Source organism: Rutidosis leptorrhynchoides, chromosome 8 (assembly GCF_046630445.1).
Source record: "Rutidosis leptorrhynchoides isolate AG116_Rl617_1_P2 chromosome 8, CSIRO_AGI_Rlap_v1, whole genome shotgun sequence".
NCBI lineage: Eukaryota > Viridiplantae > Streptophyta > Magnoliopsida > Asterales > Asteraceae > Rutidosis > Rutidosis leptorrhynchoides.
This window is the reverse complement of record NC_092340.1, coordinates 285,738,359-285,744,089: the sequence shown is the minus strand read 5'-3', so window position 1 is coordinate 285,744,089 and position 5,731 is coordinate 285,738,359. Positions and strand designations below refer to the sequence as shown.

General features: G+C 38.2%; 1 non-coding gene across 1 annotated transcript; it reads left to right on the top strand.

Moving 5' to 3' along the window:
• Positions 1-4,277: 4,277 nt before the first annotated feature.
• Positions 4,278-4,384, top strand: LOC139865356 (small nucleolar RNA R71). The gene has a single exon (XR_011764881.1). It is a non-coding gene; the product is annotated as a small nucleolar RNA R71 (small nucleolar RNA).
• Positions 4,385-5,731: the final 1,347 nt, after the last annotated feature.

The following is a 5,731-nucleotide window of genomic DNA, read 5'->3' as shown; positions in this document are numbered from 1 at the left end:
TTTTATTTTGAGTTCAATGGTGCTTCTGATATTTCTGTTCTATTATTCAAGTGGCTTGTTATTTATTAATAGAGCAAAATCAGACAAACCATCTTCTAAAAAGGTAGAAACTATCAATGCAAGCATGAGGGGAGGTTACATGACTTTGACTTCCTTACACGGGTCACTCAAATCACTCAAGTATTTTGGGGTTCCCTATCAATCTAAGAAATGAATTCGCTCATAGACAGTCATGTTGCAATTATTGTTATAGGCTTGACCAAGAATCAAATCTCCACCGGTTAGATAAGGACTGCACTGATCTTCTTCCTAATCATTCTTTCAAGAGGAAGAGCGGGTTAAAAGGTTGGTTTGTGGAGAAAAGTGAAGGTTTTGATATGACGAAAATGGTGATTTTGAATCATTGAAATTTAGAGAGATTCGATAGATTTCGGTTTCAATGAGGATATACTTTTTCTAGGAAAGATGATACTCTATTTTTGTTGAAGAGTTCCTTTAGAGGGTGCTGATTTTCAGCGAAGACTTTGCTTTTTTTCTGCAATCCTCCTGGGTCACAATCTTCATTTTCTTGGGGGATTTATGCTTTTATTCGAAGACTTTTATCTTCTTTATTTTTGAGACTTTGCTCAACAATTTTTTTATTTTTTTATTTTTTTTTATTTTTTTTACATATCCCATCTTCATAACTTTGTCTATTTCTTCTTGTGCCTAGAGAGAAAGGTATTTCACCAGAAATAGGTCTTTTATGACCTATCAAAAATAATATGGAATTTCGGAATTTTTCGACAAGTGTTTGAAGTAAACTTGGTCGATCTATCTCTTTGAATTTCTAGATTTTTGAAATGAGAAAGGAAAGAGGGTGGAAAGGTTAATGTATTTGATAGTGAATTTGGGGTGAGTATTTTCTGATTCATCAACTCTATGGTGTGAGTTGGTCGGTTTAGATGCGTGGAGTGGAAACGGAAACGGATGGTTTTTGTCTTCTCTATTCAGAATGATTTCGGAAGGAGTATCACACCTACACCACGTATGGCGCTTACTAACCATTGGCCTTGAAATGTATGTCAAGGTCAAGTTCTAACTCTAAATGCTAACATCAGCACTCTCAACGGAAAAGATAGTGAAGCATTAAAAATGAATGCTTATTGGGCCATTTTTGGGGTACCTCACAGCAATTATATTGGGTCGATAATGCCTAGTTATGCAATGCTTTTTTAGAGAATCGGTTCATCCTTAAGAAGATTTATTTCTTCTTTTGTCTTAATTGTAGAACAAACATGCTTGATTTTCGAAAGTACTTTTCAGAAAGTATAATTTAGTCAAAATTTTTGAAAAATTTACGTTGAGGGCAAAGAATCTAAATAGTAGGTATACTCGAAAAGCTTAGTAATATTTTAAGTTAAGAACATTTTTCGAGCATCCCGTAGCTATTTACAGTGTACTACACTGTTATCCCACACTTAGAGGAACATTGTCCCTAATGTTCATTCTTAGATTTTATGGATCTAAAATCCCACACTTAGAGTTTGAACATGTCAGAAAATATATCTAAGCTCAATATTGGGTTGGAATCTCACACTTAGTGATAACCTTAGGATACGGTATAGTTTAAGGATATAACGAAACAAAATAAACAAACGAAGAGAAAGAAACGAATTACTCCCATTGGGTGCGGTTGTGAGCTGAGGATCTGAAGGTAGACGGAGTCGGAACCATCTTCTGTTGGATTCGAATCGGTCTTCTTCAAAATGTACTCGAGCTCATTAGGGCATTCTCATCCTCCATACAACATCCACCAATAACTTGCAATGAAATAATTAACAGGTTTCCTTGTCATTTCATCATTATTCAAAGAGTCTCCACCACAGGCATCAATAACTGTCTATTACTTGTAAAAATGGAAAAGATCAAACCTAGACAGGTGATTAAGCTTTAGGCCATATACTCACTGATTTGCGTTTTGAAGAAAAAGTTATTTGAAAACTTGGGGGTTTCAATATTAGGTTTTGAAAATTCAACAAATCAGTGTATGACTAAAAAGCTTAATCCCACACTTAGAGTGTTGACTGCCTTTAATTTTAAGACTTTTGAAATAATGTAGCAAATTATGCATTTAAGCTCAAGACAAGTCCTAAAAAATGTTGAAAATTTTATTTTAAGTCTCACTTTCTCATTTATTCAATTAACCTGATTATCCTAATCTAAATACTACTAAAGCTATAGAAAAATAAACACACGGGTTGCCTCCCGAGAAGCGCTTGTTTTTGTTCGAGTCACGAGCCTAACACTAGCCTTATTTCTTAGGAAATCTAGGCGGCTCCCTTGCATACATCAGTAGACATAAGAGGCAATATTGGAACATACCGATGGTATTGGAGTGGTCATAGAATAAGCTATGTCCAATGATAGGAGAAGGTGGTTTGAAGTGAATGCTTTGTTTAACTTAAGGTATAACAAAGCTATCAACTTCTTTTACCTCCTTGATTTTTGCGGGTTGGTCAAACGGGTCCTCATCAATCCATGTCATTATGTATTTGAGTGATGGTTTATAGGGTAGCCCTGACGCAAAACCCGTCTTTCTTCTTTGTGACTTCAGGTTGGTCGTAATGTTTTACTCTAAGGATGGAGGTGGGACGATGTCCATTGATGTCTCCAATGTAGCAACATTAACAACTACTTCGACGCTAGAATCCTCCATCTTCTTCTCATCCGGGCTCTCTATTTCAATTTCTTCATCCACCTCCTCGTCACTCCGGTCAAGAGATTCAAGTATAATTGGTTCATAGAGTTCTTCTAGAACGAAGTCCTCTCTACTCATTAAAAGATCAAAATAAGGTGGGAGTGAAGATTGAGTTGGTGTGGAGTGGTTATTCTTCTTGTCTTCTACTTCTATCTTCTTCTCTTCATTCTCGGAATAGAAGGTGACTTTCCTAGTGGAGATGGTATTTACTTCGGCGTTCCCATCAGAAGGACATACAGACTCGTCGATCGTGAAAGTGACCTCTTCTCCAAGGTGATAGTCTGTGAATTAACGTCCACGATCGCTTTGGCTGTATTCATGAAAGGTCTTCCTAAGATGATAGGGGTTTCATGTCTTCTTTATAGTCCATAACCACAAAGTCAGTCGAAAAGAGGAATTTGTCAACCTTAACCATGACGTTCTCAGTTATTCCCTTAGGATATCTAGTGGATTGGTCAGCTAGCTGGATGCTCATTTTGGTAGGGTTAAGGTTTCCAATTTCGAGTCTCTGGAACAGTGAGTAGGGCATGACATTGATGTTGGCACCAAGGTCAGCGAGAGAATAGATAGTACCAGATTGGTAGATAGAACAAGGAGGGTAAATCGTCTGGTATCCCCTAGTTTTTCAGGAAAAGTATTTAAGATAATGGCTGAACAATCCGCGTTCAGCGGGACATTGGGTACTTCGGGTTCCTTATCCTTGATTGATAGCAGTTTCCTAAAATACTTCTTACTATGAGGATTTTTAGACACATTGTCCAAAAATTTACCATCAAGCTTGAAAGATTTCATCTTGTTGTGTCTTTGCTTGAGACGTCCCAGGAATGGAATGGGTGTTTTCCTAGTAGGTTTAGGTGATGACTCAGAGACTACTACCGAACGGGTATTAGTTAGTTTCTTCTCCTTAAAAGAAACTGAAGGTTGGCTATGTGCCACCTTTGAGTCATTTTTAGGACAACCTAGAGAATCGAGAATTTGATTTAGCTGGCTTATTCGATTTTCAAGACTACTCAAGTGATTAGTCATGACTAAGTCAGCTGCGTCTTATCTTGCTGTGATCATGTGGATGATTCGCAGTAGGACATCGTCTGGACTTGTCTCTAGTAGGGTAGTGGGTTTGGTGGGTTGGTTGTGCGGATGAGCTAGGATCTTATCGGAGTAGGCAACAGAGTCCTCACATTCAGCCTCGTATACCTTGGCATGATGTGGGTTAGTACAATTCTGGCATAATTGCACTTGAGACACATGTTGCGGGAGTTTCTTTAGCTCTCCGACTTCTTTGGTGAGGTTTTCTATTTGTTCCGAGAGAAATTTGATGGTTTTATTTTTGATAGGATCGGAGGCGGAAAGCGGTGTTGCTGACGAAATTTGCTCTTCCGTGTTCCAATCGTGATGGTGCATAGTCATCTCCTCGATCAATCTCCAGGCCTCATCAGCAATGAAGTTCATGAAGTTACCCTGAGAAACAGCATCAAGAGTAGACTTGTTGTTCCAATTCAGACCTTTGTAGAAGGTCAAAATTTGATCAGAGCTCTCAAGACTGTGATTCGGGCATCTTCGAAGCAAATGTTTGAATCTTTCCCATGCAGTGTAGAGTGATTCATTGGAAGCTTGTTGAAAGTTTACGATGTCATTCCTAAGTCTGATTTGTATTGATGGGGGAAAGCACTTGATTAAGAAAGTTGTTGCCATTTCTTCCCATGAGGTGATAGAGTTGGGTTCTAACACCTCAAACCAGGTTTTTGCATGAAGAGTTAAGGAATAGGGGAACCCATATAGACGAACTACATCTTGTTCAATCCCGATTTGCTTATAATAGCTGGATAGGGAGAGGAATCTATCTAGGTGAGAATTGGGATCGTCAATTGGTAAGCCGTGGAACTGGCAATGGTTTTGAATGAGTTGTATGATACTATGCTTAAGCACAAAAGACGCTCCGTTAACCTCTGGCTAGAGTATCGGTCCTCCTCGTCCTTCTAACGAGGGTTTGGTGATGTCAGCGAGAGTGATGTGTGCGGCCATCGTCAAACTATTGGCAGATAAGTGTGGATCTTGTCGAATGGGTACAATGTATGATACCGGATAGAAGAAAGGATGTGTCGGAAGAATTCTTAGCGGTCTAAGTAGGTTAAACCATCCTAAAGGTTCACTAATAAGGAAGTCCATTTAAACTTTTTAATTAAACTAAATTAATCTAATATTATCTATCATAACTAGATAAACTAGTAACTTCTGACAAAGTTAGTCTTAGTCAAAAGGGTCTCTTAAAAACTAATTAATCTAAACAGGCTCCAAATCATACTACCGCTCCCTGGCAGCGGCTTCAAAAAATTATACTACTCCTTTGATATGCCCGAATCTGACGGTTTATTTATGCGGTGTCGTTAGGTAGCAAAACGTCAATATAAGATATCAATAGAAGAAGCTGATTATTTAATTTATATATGCTGGGCCTAAATCTATTGTTCCTTCCTATGGGTTAGCAAAGGCAAATATGACCTAGGGTCGTTCCTTGAGCGGTCGAATTTGAAACGGAGCTTATTCAGATAATTTAGTAATTAAGATTGGGTTTGTACACAATTTAGTATCCAAGACTAGTGGCCAAGTACACCTTGTGTGGAGAGGCAGGATCCTTTTGGTCCCAATAAATTGGCGACTGTTCCGAAAATCCAACAACCAAGTCCAACCGGTTTATTCTAGACACCACTTTATCCGGAATATCAAATTGTGTAAAGGCAATAGTTGGGTTGATTTGATTTATAATTGTATTTAAAATATTAAAATAATATAATTAAAATAAGCTAGTCAGCATGCAACAGCTAAGGATAGAGAAGACGTGGTTCACTATGATTTAAGATAACGTAGTGTCGGGATGATTGTGAGGCACTCCTTGGATAGATATACCTTGGTGTGAACACTAGATTCCCTACTAAGCGGTTTCCCGATTAGCATGTCATGAGGAACTAGGCTTTGAAGATTCTGATCAGATGG